Source organism: Moschus berezovskii, chromosome X, assembly GCF_049115385.1.
Source record: "Moschus berezovskii isolate FMDL1 chromosome X, NW_MosBer_1.0, whole genome shotgun sequence".
NCBI classification, from domain to species: Eukaryota; Metazoa; Chordata; class Mammalia; order Artiodactyla; family Moschidae; genus Moschus; species Moschus berezovskii.
This window is the reverse complement of record NC_142488.1, coordinates 13570132-13590228: the sequence shown is the minus strand read 5'-3', so window position 1 is coordinate 13590228 and position 20097 is coordinate 13570132. Positions and strand designations below refer to the sequence as shown.

The following is a 20097-nucleotide window of genomic DNA, read 5'->3' as shown; positions in this document are numbered from 1 at the left end:
ACTATAATTAGAAAGCATCAGTTCTTCACCTGTCAATATTCTGTATGGTCCAACTCTCACATACATACAGGACGACTGGAAAAACCATAGCTTTGACTATACAGACCTTAGTCGGCAAAGTGATGTCTCTGCTTTTTAATATGATGTCTAGGTTTGTCATAGCTTCCCTTCCAAGGAGCAAGTGGCTTTTAATTTCATGGCTGTAGTCACCGTCTGCAGTGATTTTGGAGCACAAGAAAATAAAATCTGTCACTATTTCCACTTTTTACCCCTTCTATTTTCCATGAAGTGATGGGATCTGATGCCTTGATCTTAGTTTTTTGAATGTTGTTTCAAGTCAGCTTTTTCACTCACCTCTTTCACCCTTATCAGTTCAATTCAGTCGTGTCCAACTCCTTGTGACCCCATGGACTACAGCACGGCAGGCTTCCCTGTCCATCACCAACTCCCGGAACTTGCTCAAACTCATGTCGAGTGGTTGATGCCATCCAACCATCTCATCTCTCATCCCCTTCTCCTGCCTTCAGTCTTTCCCAGCATTAGCGTCTTTTCCAATGAGTCAGTTCTTCATATCAGGTGGCCAAAATATTGGAGCTTCAGCTTCAGCATCAGTCCTTCCAATGAATATTCAGGACTGATTCCTTTAGGATTGACTGGTTTGATCTCCTTGCAGTCCAAGGGACTATCAAGAGTCTTCTCCAACACCACAGTTCAAAAGCATCAATTCTTCGGTGCTCAGCTTTCTTTATACTCCAACTCTCACGATCAGTCCTGGGTGTTCATTGGAAGGACTGATGTTGAAGCTGAAGCTCCAATATTTTGGCCACCTGGCTCGGCCGGCGGGTGCAGGGGCCACGCAGCCGGGGAGTTCCAGGACCTGGAGCAGTGGGGCGGCGGCTGGAGGCGCCCAGAGCTGAGACTCACGGCCGGGGCGGAGCCGCCGCCGTGCCGGGGCCCAGCCGGAGCCGCCGCCGCCCTCGCTTTCGTCCGGCCGCCTGGGGCCGAGAGCCGTGGCGCAGGAGAGGAGCCGAGCATCCTGGGCCAAGGGCGGGGGGCAGATCCGCCCGCCATGGCCACCAAGGCTCGGGTTATGTATGATTTTTCTGCTGAACCTGGAAATAATGAACTGACGGTTACTGAAGGCGAAATCATCACAATTACAAATCCAGATGTTGGTGGAGGATGGCTGGAAGGAAGAAACAGCAAAGGAGACCGAGGGCTTGTTCCAACAGACTACGTTGAGATTTTGCCCAGTGATGGAAAAGATCAGTTTGCTTGTGGAAATTCAGTGGCCGACCAGGCCTTCCTCGACTCCCTGTCAGCAAGTACAGCCCAAGCCAACGCGTCAGCTGCCAACAGCAACAACCAGGTCAGCAGTAGCAGGTCAGCAGCCTGGATTGCTTCCAAACCTGCAAACTGGGAAAGCTCGGAGGGCTGGGGAGCCAAGCTGGAGGGGGCCGCAGCCCAGAGAAGCGCTGCCAACAACTGGGACTCGGCCTTTGGTCATCCCCAGGCCTACCAAGGACCAGCAACTGGTGATGACGATGACCGGGACGAAGTCTGGGATGAGCCCAAGTCGTCTCCTTACTTCAAGGATTCAGAGTCGGCGGAAGCAGGAGGTGCTCAGTGAGGAAACAGCTGGGCCAGCAGCTCTTCCATGAAGCTGCCACTTAACAAATTTCCTGGATTTGCAAAACCTGGGATGGAACAGTATTTGTTGGCCAAGCAACTGGCAAAACCCAAAGAGAAAATTCCTATCATTGTTGGAGATTATGGCCCGATGTGGGTTTACCCTACCTCTACGTTTGACTGTGTGGTAGCAGATCCCAGGAAAGGCTCCAAAATGTACGGTCTGAAGAGCTACATTCAGTATCAGTTAACCCCCACCAACACTAATCGATCGGTTAACCACAGGTATAAACACTTTGGCTGGTTATATGAGCGTCTGCTGGTTAAGTTTGGGTCAGCCATTCCAATCCCTTCTCTTCCAGACAAGCAGGTCACAGGTCGCTTTGAAGAAGAGTTTATCAAAATGCGCATGGAGCGGCTTCAGGACTGGATGACCAGAATGTGTTGTCACCCGGTAATCTCAGAGAGTGCGGTCTTCCAGCAGTTTCTAAATTTCTGAGATGAGAAGGAATGGAAAACTGGGAAAAGGAAGGCTGAGAAAGATGAGCTGGTGTGAGTTATGATATTCTCCATCATGGAGCCAGAGGCACCTGACCTGGACTTAGTAGAAATAGAACAGAAGTGTGATGCTGTCGGCAAGTTCACCAAAGCCATGGACGATGGCGTGAAGGAGCTGCTGAACGTGGGGCAGGAGCACTGGAAGCGGTGCACAGGACCATTACCCAAGGAATATCAGAAGATAGGGAAGGCCTTGCAGAGCTTAGCCACAGTCTTCAGCTCTAGTGGTTATCAAGGTGAAACAGATCTCAATGACGCGATAACTGAAGCAGGGAAGACTTACGAAGAAATTGCCAGCCTTGTGGCAGAACAGCCAAAGAAAGATCTCCATTTCCTGATGGAATGTAATCATGGATATAAAGGTTTCCTTGGCTGCTTCCCTGACATTCTTGGCGCTCACAAGGGAGCAATAGAAAAAGTGAAAGAAAGTGATAAACTGGTTGCAACTAGTAAGATCACCCCCCAAGACAAACAGAACATGGTGAAGTGTGTTGGGACAATGTCTTACACTTTGCAAGCCGAGATGAATCACTTCCACAGTAACCGGATCTACGACTACAACAGCGTCATCCGCCTGTACCTGGAGCAGCAGGTGCAGTTCTATGAGACGGTGAGTTGGCCTGTTCCCTGGGCTCCCTGTGAAGCCGGCGTACCTGTGGTTTTTAACCCTAACTGAGGCCTGGCATGCTGTGATTCATGGGGTCGCAAAGAGTCGGACACGACTGAGTGACTGAACTGAACTGAACTGAACTGATGCAAAGAGCTGATTCATTTGAAAAGACCCTGATGCTGGGAAAGATTGAAGGCAGGAGAAGAAGGGGATGACAGGAGATGAGATGGTTGGATGGTATCACTGATTCAAGGGACATGAGTTTAGGTAAACTCCAGGAATTGGCGATGGAGAGGAAGGCCTGGCATGCTGCAGTCCATGAGGTTGCAAAGAGTTGGACATGACTGAGTGACTGAACTGAAGTGAACTCACATCCATACATGACTACTGGAAAAACCATAGCTTTGATTAGATGAACCTTTGTCAGCAAAGTAATGTCTCTGATTTTTAATATGCCCTTTAGTTCCTTTTCACTTTCTGCTGTTAGAGTGGTATCATCTGCATATCTGAGGTTGTTAATATTTCTCCTGGCAATCTTGATTCCAGCTTATGATTCTTCCAGCCTGACATTTTGCATGATGTACCCTGTATATAAGTTAAACAAGCAGGGTGACAATATACAGCCTTGACATACTCCTTTCCCAATTTGGAAGCAGTCCATTGTTCCATGTATGGTTCTAAATGTTGCTTCTTGACCTGAATACAGGTTTCTCAGAAGACAGGTAAGGTGATCTGGTACTGCCATCTCTTTAAGAATGTTCCACAGTTTGTTGTGATCCACATAGTCAAAGGCTTTAGTGTAGCCAATGAATCAGAAGTATTTCTGGAATTTTCTCCTTTTCTCTATGATCCAACAAATGTTGGCAATTTGATCTCTTGTTCCTCTGCCTTTGGTAAACCTAACTTGTACATCTGGAAGTTCTTGGTTCACAAACTGCTGAAACCTAACATGAAGGATTTTGAGCATAACTACACTAGCATGTTAAATGAGCACAACTGTATGGTAGTTTGAACATTCTTTGGGACTGGAATGAAAACTAACCTTTTCCAGTCCTGTGGCTCACTGCTGAGTTTTCCAAATTTGCTGACATATTTTGTGTAGCATTTGAACAGTCATCTTTCATGAAATTAAATAGCTCATTTGGAATTTCATCACTTCCACTAGCTTTGTTCATAGTAATGCTTACTAAGGACCACTTGATGACACACTCCAGGATATCTGGCTCTAGGTGAGTGACCACATCATCATGGTTATCCAGGTCATTAAATCTTTTTTGTGTATGGTTCCTCTGTGTATTCTTGCCACCTCTTCTTATTCTCTTCTGCTTCTATTAGGTCCTTGCTCTTTCTGTCCTTTATCATGCCCATTCTTGCATTAAATGTTCCCTGATATCTCCAATTTTCTTGAAGAGATCTCTAATCTTTCTCATTTTATTGTTTCCCTCTATTTCTTTGCATTGTTCACTTAACAAGTCTTTCTTATCTCTCCTTGCTATTCTCTGGATCTCTCCATTCAGTTGGATACATCTTTCCCTTTCTTCCTTGCCTTTCACTTCTCTTCTTGTCTCAGCTATTTGTAAAGCTTCCTCAGACAATCACTTTGCCTTCTTGCATTTCTTTTTCTTGGGGATGGTTTTGGTCACCACCTCCTTTACAGTGTTATAAACCTCCATCCATAGATCTTTAAGCACTCTGTCTACCAGATCTAAGGCTTCCATGGTGACTCAGATGGTAGAGAGCCTGCCTTCAATGTGGGAGATCTGGGTTCGATCCCTGGGTCAGGAAGATCCTCTGGAGAAGTAAATGGCAACCCATTTCAGTATTCTTGCTTGGAAAATCCCATGGATGTTGGAACCTGGCAGGCTACAGTCCATGGGACTGCAACGAGTTGGACATGACTGAGCAGTTATTTCTTTCACCAGGTCTAACCCCTTGAATTTATTCATCTCCTCCACTATATATCATAAGGGATTTGATTTAGGTCATACCTGAATGGCCTACTGGTTTTCCCTACTTTCTTCAGTTTAAGCTTGAATTTTATAATAATGAGCTGATCTGAGTTGCAGTCAGCTCCAGGTCTTGTTTTTGCAGAATGTATAGAGCTTCTCCATCTTTGGCTACAAAGAATATGAACAATCTTATTTCGGTATTTACCATATGATGATGTCCTTGTGTGGAGTTTGTTTCTTGGGTTGTTGGGAAAAAATGTGTTCTCTTGACAAAACTCCATTAACCTTTGTGGCCCTGCATGGTATGGCTCATAGCTTCATTGAGTTATGCAAGCCCTTTTGCCACGACAAACCTGTGATCTATGAAGGAGTTATTGTATTACTAATATAAATTCATTCAGTTCAGTTCAGTTCAGTCACTCAGTCGTATCCGACTCTTTGTGACCCCATGAATCACAGCACGCCAGGCCTCCCTGTCTATCACCAAATCCCAGAGTTCACTCAAACTCATGTCCATCAAGTTGGTGATGCTATCCAGCCATCTCATTCTCTGTCGTCCCCTTCTCCTCCTACCCCCAATCCTTCCCAGCATCAGACTCTTTTCCAGTGAGTCAGTTCGTCTCATGAGGTGGCCAAAGTATTGGAGTTTCTGCTTTAGCATCAGTCCTTCCAATGAACACCCAAGATTGATCTCCTTTGGAATGGACTGGTTGGATCACCTGCAGTTCAAGGGACTCTCAAGAGTCTTCTCCAGCACCACAGTTCAAAAGCATCAATTCTTTGGTGCTCAGCTTAATATTCCCCTTATGATTTTTGTTATTTTTGGCTTACAAGTAGCAATATTGTGATTATGAAGATGTGTTCTTCTATTATCTTCTAAGTTTCTAATGTCATTCACACTTAAAATGATTAATACCTAGAGCAAATGTTATCTATTTTAATTGTGTATGTGACTGTCATGCACATTTAGTTGTTAATTGGTGGGTGTAGATCATATATGAAAACCGAAATTGGATGCTGTCCTTCTAAGGATTTGGAAATTAAAATGTCCTATGATATTAGCATGGCACATCATAGCCTAATTTTGCAAAGGCACTTCAAAAGATAAAAATGGCTGCTAATCCAAAAAAGACTTAAATGTTGTTCTGATAATATGTGATTGTATAATATAGTACTCCCAAACTTTTATGGTTTAAAATAGCTATTAGTAATGGATACAGAAGTTGTGATACATATACACAATGGAATATTACTTAGTCATAAAAAGGAATGCATTTGAATCAGTTCTAATGAGGTGGATGAATCTAGAGCCTATTACACAGAGTGAAGTGAGTCAGAAAGAGAATGATAAATATCATATATTAGCGCATATATACAGAATCTAGAAAGATGGTACCGAAGAATTTATTTGCAGGGCAGCAATGGAGAAACAGACATGGAGAACAGACTTCTGGACCTGGGGAAAGGGGAGGAGAGGGTGAGATGGATGGAGAGAGTAACGTGGAAACTGACATTCCCACATGTAAAATAGACAGCCAATGGGGATTTGCTGTATGACTCAGGGAACTCAAACAGGGGCTCTGTACCAACCTAGAGGGGTGGGATGGGGAGGAAGATGAGAGGGAGGTTCAAGAGGGAGGGGACATATGGATACTTATGGCTGATTCATGTTGAGGTTTGACAGAAAACAACAAAATTCTGTAAAGCAATTATCCTTCAATTAAAAATAAATTTTTAAAAATGTTAGATTTATAGTAAGGAAGGGAAATAATATAATAATTTTTAAAAAGAAACAAACTTCCATATAAAATCATAATAAATGTGCAAAAATATTAACTCTGGTTTTGGATGATGAAACTACTGAATTTTTTTGTATTTCTGTTTTAAATATAAGTTCTAATTTGTCTATTATGAACATATTTAACTTTTATAATTAGGAAAAGATAAAGTACTTTAGAAAACTCAGAAAGTAGCATATTTACTTTGATAACAATTCATGCTTTTCTGCCTATGTGAAAAATATATAAAATAACAATTGCCAATTTATATTTCTTCCAAGACTACAAGTACAATTATAGACTCCTGGAAATCCCATGGGCAGAGGAGCCTAGCGGGTTACAGTCCATGGATCGCAAAAGAGTCAGACACGACTTAGTGACTTAATGACAACAAAGATGTCTAAGTAGAATGCTATTACATACAATTCAATAAATTTTGATTTAAAAACAAAAAAACAAAAAAAAATATTAGAATTACTGTCTCTCAAGTTTCTGTATGTGGAATGGGTTCATCTGGACATTCTTGTCAAAGATCTCTCAAGCTGTAGTGTGGAAGCTGAGGCTTGAGTCGTCTGAGGGCTCAATTAGGTCAGACTTCCAGATGGCTTCTTTGCATGACTGGTATTAATATTGCATATTAGGTATTAGATGATAACTCAGCTGGGACAGTCAACCAGAGGATCTACACATGGCCTTTCCCTAAGATTTGGGCTTCATACACCATGGTGCCATAAGTTCTGAGAAGGTGAGTCTCAACAGTTAGCATTCTAAGAGAATAAGGAAGATACTGCTTCAAGGATTCTTATGACCCAGGTTTGGGAGTCATGCTGTGTCACTTCTGCTGCATATTACTGGTTACACATGGCCAACTCAGTTTCAATATGGAAGGAGACTTCTCCAGGTTATGAATACTAGGGGGTATGGTTCACTGGGCAGTTGTCTTTGAAAATTAACTATAGGAACCATGTCAAAGGATTGTCAGTATTGTTTGCAGAGAGTGTTGTGTCATCTTCCAATTCAAACAATAAAGAGTAGATAGAGTAAAAAACCTCTTAAGACAAAACACCTAAAATTTGTGGATAGAATATGTTTTTAAAAGCAAAGTTGAATGGGCCATGAACTGAGAGAAACTCTCAGAGACCCAAAACAAGAGAGCATGAATCCAGACTAAAATTTAAATGCTAAAGACGGGAGTTGCCCTGGAGTATCTCTTTATTTCCCAAGATTTATCACTTCAGTTTTAATGGCAGCTTGGTGGGTTGGGAGAGGGAGAATGAGGGAGAAAGCCTAGATCCTAGACAAGGTGGGTGGTCTATTTGGAGACCCTCTGTATAAACCACAGAAAAGGAGAGAGAATGCAGCAGCATTTGCCTACCTAAAACTTGACTCTAAATAAAACTAAAACATATCTGAGAATTTGTAACCACAGGAAGACATCATATGGGCTTGTGATACCACATATATACTTCAAGCACCTCAAACCAAGGACTTACTTAAAGTTGTTCTAAGTTGATAGCTTGAGGTTCCTCTGGTGGAAATGATGCTAGTCCACTTGGGAGAGACAAATTTCAACACACACTTCAAAGATTTCTTTCAGCTAAAGTTATAAGATATGATTTGCAAACAAAAATCACAGTACATATGATGAAAGAAGGCCTCCAAAAGAGCCAAGAGAAGCAATGAATAATAAAGGCACTCACACACTTCAGATATTAAAAGTATCAAACTTAGAATAAATGTATTAATCATGTTTAACAATTATAGAAGCAAAGGATGAGTGAGAAATAAGTGGCTCAAGAAGAACTATATACAATACCTAGAAATTAAAACTGTAATAATTTATATTTACAAATCAATGAGCTATTTAAATATCATATTAGATATAGCATATGAGATTACTATCGAACTGCAAGAGAGACCAAAGATATTATCTGGAAAGATAGCACAAGGAGACAAAGAATTTGAAAACATGAAAGAGATGTTAAGAAATATAGAGGATGGAGTGAGTAGATCTATCACATGACAAGTAAGAGTTTCAAAGAAATAATAGATTTCAGGAGTGGTGATTTGTGAAGAAGCGATGACTAAAATTTTTCAGAATTGATGAAAAACTTGAATCATCAGAATTAGAAATTCTAATAAAATCCAAGCAGAATAAACGAGAAAATGATGACACCTAAATAAATTGTACTGAAAGTGAAACTAAAGACACTCAAGGCAAAGAAAAGACCTTGAGATCAGTCAGGAATCAATTTTTTAAACATTACTAAGTGATCACAATTAGATGGACAGCTGAATTCTCAGCAATAAGAGGACAAGAAGATAATGAAGTTAATTATTCATTATACTGAGGGAATATAGCTATCAATCTAGAATTATATATCTGCAAAAGTGAAAGTGAAGTTGCTCAGTTGTGTCCAACTCTTCGCGACCCCATGGACTGTCGCCTACCAGGCTCCTCTGTCCATGGGATTTTCCTGGCAAGAGTACTGGAGTGGGGTGCCATTTCCTTCTCCAGGGGATCTTCCCGACCCAGGGATCGAACCCGGGTCTCCTGCATTACAGGCAGACGCTTTACCGTCTGAGCCACCAAGGAAGCCCACTGATTCTTTTTAAAACAAAAGTGAAAGAAATATATTTCTGAATGAAACCAAGCCTGTTTACTGACAATGGAAATGTCAAGAAAGGAGTGAAAGAGAAATGGGAACTTTCCTGGTGGTCCAGTGGCTAATACTCCAGGCTCTCAATTCAGGGGGGCTGGGTTAGGTCCCTGGTCAAGAAACTAGATTCCACATGTCACAACTAAATCTCCTGAATGCCTCAACTAAGGCCCAGCATCAGGAAACTTCCATAAACCTCTTATCCTTATCCAACAGAGGCCAGACAGAATGAAAACTACACAGAAAATGAATCAAACTGATCACACAGACCACAGCCTTGTCTAACTCAATGAAACTATGAGCCATGCCCTGTAGGGCTGCCCAAGACGGCCAGGTCATGGTGGAGAGTTCTGACAAAACATGGTCCACTGGAGAAGGGAATGGCAAACCACTTCAGTATTCTTGCCTTGAGAACCCCATGAACAGTATGAAAAGGCCAAAAGATAAGACACTGAAAGAGGAACTCCCCAGGTTGGTAGGTGCCCAATATGCTACTGGAGAAAAGGGAAGGAAAAGGGAAAGTGAAGTCACTCAGTCATGTCCAACTCTTTGCAACCCAATGTTCTGTATCCTACCGGGCTCCTTCGTCCATGGGATTTTCTGGGCAAAGGTACTGGAGTGGGCTGCCATTTCCTTCTCCAGAGGATCTTCCTGACCCAGGGATTGAACCCAGGTCTCCTGCATTGCAGGCAGACGCTTTACCACTGAGCCACTACAACGGATGCTACTGGAGAAGAGTGGAGAAATAACTCCAGATATGACTGGTGATGGAAGTAAAGTCCTATGCTGTAAAGAAGTTGCATAGGAACCTGGAATGTTAGGTCCATGAATCAAGGTAAATTGGAAGTGGTCAAACAGGAGATGGCAAGAGTGAACATCAACATTTTAGGAATCAGTGAACTAAAATGGACTGGAATGGGTGAATTTAATTCAGATGACCATTGTATCTACTAGTGTGGGCAAGAATCCCTTAGAAGAAATGGAGTAGCCATCATAGTCAACAAGAATCCAAAATGCAGTCCTTGGATGCAGTCTCAAAAATGACAGAATGATCTCTGTTCATTTCCAAGGCAAACCATTCAGTATCACAGTAATCCTAGTTTATGCCCCAACCAGTAACGCTGAAGAAGCTGAAGTTGAATGGTTCTATGAAGACCTACAAGACCTTCTAGAACTAACACCCCCAAAAGATGTCCTTTTCATCATAGGGGACTGGGATGCAAAAGTGGGAAGTCAAGAGGTACCTGGAATAACAGGGAAATTTGGCCTTGGAGTACAACATGAAGCATGGCAAAGGCTAAGAGTTTTGCCAAGAGAACGCACTGGTCATAGCAAACACCCTCTTCCAACAACACAAGAGAAGTCTCTACACATGGACATCACCAGATGGTCAGCACTGAAATCAGATTGATTATATTCTTTGCAGCCAAAATGGAGAAGTTGTATACAGTCAGCATAAACAAGACTGGGTGGCTCAGATCATGAACTCCTTATTGCAAAACTCAAATTGAAGAAAGTAGGGAAAACTTTCAGGTATGACCTAAATCAAGTCCCTTAAAATTATACAGTGGAAGTAACAAATAGATTCCAGGGATTAGATCTAATAGACAGAATGCCTGAAGAACTATAGATGGAGCTTTGTGACATTGTACAGGAGGCAGTGATCAAGACCATCCCCAAGAAAAAGAAATGCGAAAAGGCAAAATGGTTGTCTGAGGAGGCCTTAAGATATCTGAGGAAAGAAGAGAAGCTAAAGGAAAAGGAAAAAAGGAAAGATATACCATTTGAATGCTGAGTTCCAAAGAATAGCAAGGAGGGATAAGAAAGCCTTCCTCAGTGATCAATGCAAAGAAATAAAGGAAAACAATAGAATGGGAAAGACGAGAGATCTCTTCAAGAAAATTAGAGATACCAAGAGAATATTTCATGCAAAGATGGGCACAGTAAAGGACAGAAATGGTATGGACCTAATAGAAGCAGAAGATATTAAGAATACACAGAAGAACTATACAAAAAAGATCTTCATGACCCACTTAACTATGATGGTGTGATCACTCGCCTAGAGCCAGACATCCTGGAATGTGAAATCAAGTGGGACTTAGGAAGTATCACTACAGACAAAGCTAGTGGAAGTGATGTAATTCCAGTTAAACTCTTTAAAATCCTAAACGACGATGCTGTTAAAGTGCTGCACGCAATATGCCAGCAAATTTGGGAAAATTCAGCAATAGCCACAGGACTGGAAAAAGACAGTTTTCATTCCAGTCCTAAAGAAAGACAATGCCAAAGGATGTTCAAACTACCACACAATTACAATCAATTCACATGCTAGCAAAGTAGTGATCAAAATTCTCCAAGCCAGTCTTAAACAGTATGTGAACCATGAACCTCCAGGTGTCTAAGCTAGATTTAGAAAAGACAGAGGAACCAGAGATCAAATTGCCAACATCTGTTGGATTATAGAAAAAACATAAGAGTTCCAGAAAAAGTTCTGCTTTATTGACTATGCCAAAGCCTTTGACTGTGTGGGTCACAACAAACTGTGGAAAATTCTTAAAGAGATGGAAACACCAGACCACCTTACCTGCCTCCTGAGAAATCTGTGTGCATGTCAAGAAGCAACAGTTAGAACCAGACATGGAACAACAGACAGGTTCCCGAATTGGGAAAAGAGTATATTGTCACCCTGCTTATTTAACTTATATGCAGAGTATATCATGCGAAATGCTGGGTTGGATGAAGCACAAGCTGGAATCAAGATTGCCGGGAGAAATATCAATAACCTCAGATATGCAGATGATACCACCCTTATGGCAGAAAGTGAAGAAGAACTAAAGAGCCTCTTGATGAAAGTGAAAGAGGAGAGTGAAAAAGTTGGCTTAAAACCCAACATTCAGAGAGCTAACTAAGATCATGGCATCCAGTCCCATAACTTCATGACAGTTAGATGGGGAAACAATGGAAACAGTGTGAGACTTTATTTTTCTGGGCTCCAAAATCACTGCAGATGCTGATTGCAGCCATGAAATTAAGAGACGGTTGGTCCTTGGAAGAAAAGTTATGACCACCTTAGACAGCGTATTAAAAATCTGAGACATCACTTTGCCAACAATGGTCCGTCTAGTCAAGGCTATGTTTTTTCCAGTAGTCATGTATGGATGTGAGAGTTGGACCACAAAGAAAGCTAGCACAGAGGAATTGATGCTCTTGAACTGTGGTGTTGGAGAAGACTCTTTAGAGTCCCTTGGACTGCAAGGAGATCAAACCAAGCAGTCCTGAATGTTCATTGGAAGGACTGATGCTGAAGCTGAAACTCCAATACTTTGGCCACCTGATGCAAAGAACTGACTCGTTGGAAACGACCCTAATGCTGGGAAAGATTGAAGGTGGGAGGAGAAGGGGACGACACAGGATGAGATGGTTGGATGGCATCACCCACTCAATGGAGATGAGTTTGAGCAAGCTCCAGGAGTTGGTGATGGACAGGGAGGCCTGACGTGCTGCAGTCCATGGGGTCACAAGGAGTCAGACGCGACTGACACGACAAACTGAACTGTACTGAAGACTCAGTCAGCCAAATGTGTGTGTGTGTGTGTGTTTAAAAAAGAGATAAAATAGAAGTAAAATTTAGAGGTAAATAGTATTTCAAACGGAGAAAGCAATGGAACCCCACTCCAGTACTCTTGCCTGGAAAATCCCATGGATGGAGGAGCCTGGTAGGCTGCAGTCCATGGGGTCACTAAGAGTCGGACACAACTGAGCTACTTCACTTTCACTTTTCATACATTGGAGAAGGAAATGGCAACCCACTCCAGTGTTCTTGCCTGGAGAGTCCCAGGGATAGGGGAGCCTGGTGGGCTGCCGTCTATGGGGTCACACAGAGTCAGACACAACTGAAGTGAATTAGCAGCAGCAGCAGTATTTCAAAAAAAGAAAATGACTGCAGAAGGAAGGTATAAGATACAAGTAAAAGTAGTGAACATAGAAATTGCTATATAGATTAGTAAATATGAATAAATAATATCAGTACCAGTTTTATCAAGACCTACACGACCTTCTAGAACTAACACCAAAAAAAGATGTCCTTTTTCATCATAGGGGATTTCCCAGTGGCTCAGTTGGTAAAGAATCTGCCTCCAATTCAGGAGACCTGGGTTTGATCCCTGGGTAGGGAAGATCCTCTGGAGAAGGAAATGGCAGCCCACTCCAGTACTCTTGCCTGGAGAATTCCATGGACAGAGGAATGGGGCAGGCTACAGTCTGTGGGATCGCAAAGAGTCGGACACAACTGAGTGATTATCTTTTCATCATAGGGGATTGGAATGAAAAAGTTGGAAGTCAAGAGGTACCTGGAGTAACAGGCAGGTTTGGCCTTGGAGTAAAAAATGAAGCAGGGCAACAGCTAACAGAGTTTTTTCAAGAGAACACACTGGTCATAACAAAGACCCAGACGACTCTACACGTGGACACCACCAGATGGTCATACAGAAATCTGATTATATTCTTTGCAGCTGAAGATGGAGATGCTCTATGCAGTCAGCAGAAACAAGACCAGGAGCTGACTGTGGCTCAGTTCATGAACTCCTTATTGCCCTCTAGGCCATACATCACTTGGCCAACAAAGTCCGTATAATGAAAGCTATTATTGTTCCAGTATGAATGTGAAAATTGGACCATAAAGAAGGCTAAAGAGTGCTGAAGAATTGATGCTTTCAAGTTGTGGTGCTGGAGAAAACTCTTGAGAGTCCCTTAGACAGCAAGAGGGTCAAACCAGTCAATCCAAAAGGAAATCAACCCTGAACATTCATTGGGAGGACTAATGCTGAAGCTCTAATCCTTTGGCCACCTGATGTGAAGAACTGACTCAATAAAAAAGACCCTCATGTTGGGAAAGATTGAAGGCAGGAGGAACAGGGGGTGACAGAGGATGGGATGGTTTGATAGTATCACTGACTCAAGGGACATGAATTTTCGCAAACTCCAGGAGATAGTGAAGGACACGATAGCCTAGCATGCTGCAGTCCATGGGGTCACAGAGAATCAGACACGACTTAGTGACTGAACAACAGCAGCAGCAAATGTTAATTTGAGACAAAGTAAATTTTAAGGTGAAAAAATATCTTACTGCAGAGAGCCAGGAATAGTACCCATATCATCTGGAATAAAACTATGCTATGACAACCCACTCGAATAGAACAGAAAGAAAAATTAAGATGAAGATGAGCAGAGTTAATAAAAGAAGTAGAAAGTCAGAGGGGCATCCTGACAAGTTATTAAATGCTAGGGGGAAAAAAAGTTAAATAGGATTAATGTATTCAACATATTCGTCAAAAGTTCCTCTTCTCCTCCTCCTCCTCATCCTTCCCTTTTCCCTTTTTTCCTCCTCTCACCCTGCTCTACCATGTAACTCCAGGTTCTCAGAGACCAAGATGCTGGAATTAGTTCACTTCATATAAGAATGTTAAAGGACGATGTAATTCTTGCCCTCAAGAATATAAAGTCTGTTATCTAATATATGCCAGAGCTGATTCATCTCTATGTTTAAGGACAGTCATGTAGTAGCCATGGATGGATCTAGGATACATAAATGATGGGAAATCCTGGTAAATTGGATGGAAAAACTGGATGGAATCTCCATTAAGAGAACCTTAAAAAACACATGTGGGTCAGTCATAAACCTTCTAATTTCCCTTCAAGCTTGTACATTTATGGCACATGATATTGAGAATTGAGAAGATGGATATCCAAATTCTAGTTCCTGCTTACTAGCTCTAAAATCAAAGACAAATTACTCTGCGCTCCATTTTCCATTCAGTAAAATAGGAGATGTATCACCTTCCTTGTCTACCACCCCTGTTTGGGTTCAGTTCAGTCACTCAGTCGTGTCCGACTCTTTGCAACCCCAAGAATCGCAGCACGCCAGGCCTCCCTGTCCATCACCAACTCCCGGAGTTCACTCAAACTCATGTCCATCAAGTTGGTGATGCCATCCAGCCATCTCATTCTCTGTCGTCCCCTTCTCCTCCTGCCCCCAATCCTTCCCAGCATCAGAGTCTTTTCCAGTGAGTCAACTCTTCGCATGAGGTGGCCAATAGTGGGCCATATAAACTTTGAGGACTCCAGCAATGTAAGCTATTGTTATTCTTGAATAAATGCTTCCACTATCACAGTCACTTGAGGCCATTTAATAGTTTACTTAATAATGTACTTAATTCTGAGGAGAGGATAGTGGCCTTCCCAGGTGGCTCAGTGGTAAAGAATCTGCCTGCCAACGCTGGAGATGCAGGAGATGTGGGTTCAACCCCTCTGTCAGGGGAAAATCCCCTGGAGAAAGAAATGGCAACCCACTCCAGTATTCTTGCCTGGAGAATCCCATGGACAGAGGAGCCCAGTTGGCTACACTCCATGGGGTCTCAAAGAGTCGGATGACTGAGCAACTGAGCACAAAGAGAGGATTATCATTTGTATTCAATGTTTCGCATTAGTTTAGGAAAACAGGGGCAAAAAAGATATTTTTCATTGATGATGGATAGTGTATACAAAATATTTGTAGGTGAAGAAAGTAAGATCCTATTATTTTTCAGACGGGAAATTATCATATGAGCTTCTGGAAAGAAAACCTAATTCAACTTTAAAGTTCTTAACTTTAATAATAAAAGCATGTTGAATAATCATGCCAAATGACTTGGATCAATTGCTAAATATGAATGAGGGGAGAATTAAATTGACACAAAGGAAAGGTTGTCTTGTCAGAGAAAAATTTGTGAAGGGAGCTAGAGATAATTTAATGTAATCATAAGACTGACTCTGAGGAAAATATGGAGTTGTGTTTGCTTCTTGACCAGCACACCAAGAAATGTAATCAACTAAAGAGATGGAAACAGTTGAGTAACCATTTTTCTTTCTCATTTTAAGGAAAACTATTTTTGTTATGGAATGCAGTGCTTTCAAGATAAGGCCAAACTATATTGTAAAACTAAATCAGTTTTTAAGTAAATACTAGATAAATCTAGTTGCACAGGCTCCCATCATATATTTAGAAAATAAGTTTTTCTGTTTATTTATAGGTTCCCATAAAGAAAGGGTAAATGCAATTGTCAGTGTCATGTATACAAAGTTACACTGATACAGATAAAAATGAAAATAAAATGTGAATAATGGATGATAAATCATTTTCTTGGGTCTCCAGAAGCCACTTAAAAATTGAAATGAAAGGCTGCCATGATTAATCTTTTGTTATTTAATATATAAGGACATTGAAAGCAATCTTAATGTGGACTTAAGACCCCTTGATTCCATTGTGTTGCATAGACATATTATCCTCAGGGGGCATGTCCTTTCACCATGGAGTCATAGCTTTTTGCACCAGGATTTCATACTACTTTCCAGTTCTGTCTGGCAATCCATTCTCTTCCCAGCATCTCCTCATCAAGAATCTATAGGGCCATTGGGCACTCTCTTTTCCTTATGTGTCCCTCCAGCTTCTGGAGATGGTTGACAATGGGCTACACAAATTCGGTTTTATTGACAACTGGTTTCCAGGTGATTTCAGCCAATAGGAATAAGCAGGAGATCAGAGTTGGGAAGGAAAGAGAGTTGGAATATTTATTCCATCAGCCGCCTCCAAGCTGAGCAGAAATTTGCTAGTGGCTTTTTTTTTTTAATTGAAGCCAAATTCAAAGAGATAGAAAATAGATGAGTGTTTCCCAGTAACTTAGGAGAGAGGAAAGTGGGGAGTGATTACTAATGCATATGGGGCTTTTGTGAGTGCTAAAAATATTCTTGAGTTGGATAGTGGTGATAGTTGCAAAGCTTTGCAGATATGCTGAGACCATTTAATTGTGTATATTAAAAGGGTGGATTTTATGATGTGTGAATTATATCTCAATTGAAAATGGATAGAAAATATACAATGGAATATTATTCAGGCATAAAGAAGAATGAAATCTTACCATTTCCAGCAATAGGGATGGACCTTGAAGGCATTATGCTACGTAAAATGTCAGACAGAGAAAGACAAATACCATATGATCTCACTTATATGTGGAATTTTAAAAAAATGAGTTCATGAATACAGAGAATAGATTGGTGGTTGCCGGAAGTGGGGGGAGGAGGCAATGATGAAGGAGGTTAAAGTTACAAGCTTCCAGTTATAGAATAAACAAGTCATGGGGATATAATATACAGCATGGTGACTGTAGTTAACAACAGTATCTTACATATTTGCTACTATAATAATAATACTCTATTGCAAGTTGCTAAGAGGATGGATCTTAAAAATTCCCATGATAAGAAAAAAATGTTGTAACTATGTATGGTAACAGATGTTACCTAGACTTATTGTGGTGATCATTCCACAATGTATATAAATATTGAATTATTATGTTGGACACATGAAGTTAATATAGTTGTATGTTAAGTATACCTCAATAAGAAATGGATAGAAAAGTTGCAAACCAAACTTTTATAGCACACAACAAAAAATATGAATAAACAAAAGAGGAAAGACTAAAAAATTAAAAATCATAACATAAAAATTGCAGATGAAGAAAAACATATCAGTTAAAATACATCAACAGAAAGGACACACACATACACACACACACACACCCCCCACAGAGTTCCTGGGAACTATTTTGCAAGGTACTTGCTCTTCTTCCTTATCAGCTTTAATACATGTTTTCTATGCTGTATTATGACTTTGCACTTGATTTTAAATTAATATATAATTATTTAGTTAAGTGTAAGACATATTGCATGTATAGATGACAGAGAAATTCATTCTTTTACTTTTCATAGCTTTTAGTCCAGGAAGAGGCACTAGTTAGGAGCAAGATTTGAAATTTTAGCTCATTATTTCTTGATTTGCTTCTTTTCTTTTCTAGCCTTTCTTATTTTCTTCCAGTCTTAACCAATGCTTTCATCCCTATTTTTCTCCTGAACCCAATTCTTTTTTTTTTTTTTTAGTTTGGTAGTTTTATTATTCTATTTATAATTCTAGTAGTTTTTGACAGTAACTTTTTTTTTAACCCAATTCTTACAACCCTTTAAGTCCTCAGCATCCCTTTATAAAGCCACTAAATTAGATTATTGATGACAAACAAAAGGAATCAGAGTTTATGAGTCTGCAAGTCCTTTGCTCTCTCAGTATAACAAAGTCTGAATTTTTCAACCTTCAGGGTACAGCATAGAGCTCATCTTAAACATTCTTTTTGGCTGATCAAAGAAAGGAGGTCAACTTACTTGGAAGGTGCTTTCATGTTTACTTAAACTAAACACTGTTGTTAGTTCTCTTACTGTATTTTAAAAAAATTCAAGTGAAAGATGCTCAAGGGTCGTATAGTACACGAGACTGTTGAAACAGGGAGGATAAAGATGAGACTGGAATGGATTTTTAGTACCAGATTCCACTTTGGCTTTATACTTCAATCTGTTGCACTAATGTCTCCTTTTGTACTCCCGAGAACCAGCTTATGTTCTTCAAGACATGGCCAGAACACATTCTGTAGAGGATGATAGAGGGAGGACTTATTTGCCCATAGGAGAAGGGTTCAATTCTATTCTCATGGTAATAAGCTTAGGAGGCACCACTATATACTCCTCTTTAGGGAAGAGTGAGAGCAGTAAGGGGTAACTCAGTCCCATGGAGTCTGAGGAGGGGGGCATTGTGGGGCCACCGCATCTATGGAGGGCATGGCAATTGTTTCTGATGTCATCTCTGCGGCATGCTATAGTAGAATGAGCCTTGAACTCTATGGTGCTGTTTGAATCCTGGTTCAGTCATTTACTAGAACCAGACATGGTGGGTAGTACTAGATTTCTGGAGGGATTCTAGCTTTGGCGACCTTGGAGTTATGTATTCACCCAGCAAATATTTTATTGAGTGCCTGCTATGTTCCAGGCTCTATTCTGGACATGGAATATATTTTAAAAAATGGAAGTAATATGGAGTCCCTAACCTCACCAAATTTACCATGACTTTGGAGGCTGGCCCCCTCTCCAGCCATCAATTGACCCTAAAAAGGGCTAGATGGAACATTGCCCCACCTGTGTCCATATGCAATCATGCAAAATGCACTAATTAAATGTCTCCATAATGACTGTGTGCTTCAGGAATGGCCTGGCACTAATGCCTTGAAAAAGACTGCTCCAAATGCCGCTCTTGTCCTGAAGCTAATGGATAAAGTGACCACAGCATACGCCTAGAATTGATTGTTTTCTTTGGATTTAATCAAGATCTCCTCTCCCCCTCCCCTGAAAATGTTAATGCTTTCTCTCTACTACAGCCACTATACCTTAATATGAAGAGAATTAAATTTCCCCTCTGACTTTTAATTATCCCCTGACAGCTTTGGGAAATGGCATGGCTAACACAAATCAGAAATGCCAATCGGCCTTGGAATGCATCCTGCATGCTTTGAAACAGATTTTCTGAGTTATGTTTTGAACAAATGTTAATGTTCATTTGTGTTTTTTTAACAGACACCAACAAATGAGCAGAAAAGGGAAGAAAGTTCTTCGCAAATGTAATGGTGTTATAGGAGGACTTTCAAGGATCAACAATACCATGAAGGTAATTGGCCAGCAGAAAAGGGAGAGGTCATATACTATTTCTTAAGAATGTCTCTCCAGCTGACGTATGCGAAACTGTACATCAGATATTTCTTCAACTGAGGTCTCGTTTATATCAGGGCTTCTCTCAGTATACTTGGAAATTGAATCATTTTTAAAAAGGAATTTTCTAGTCTAAAAGTTTCTGAATGGTACCTCTCAATTTTTGTACTCCTTTTTCCATCACAGACCAGCAATGAGAAAACTAGCCCTGGTCCATAAATCGCAATTTGATTAGCCCTGTTCTATATAATAGGCAGCACCTTTTAATGGGTAGGCATTATGCCAAATATTTGATAAAT

At 40.9% G+C, this 20097-nt stretch overlaps 1 pseudogene; it reads left to right on the top strand.

Moving 5' to 3' along the window:
* Nucleotides 1–893: 893 nt before the first annotated feature.
* LOC129534961 (sorting nexin-9-like) lies at nucleotides 894–19390 on the top strand (annotated as a pseudogene).
* Nucleotides 19391–20097: the final 707 nt, after the last annotated feature.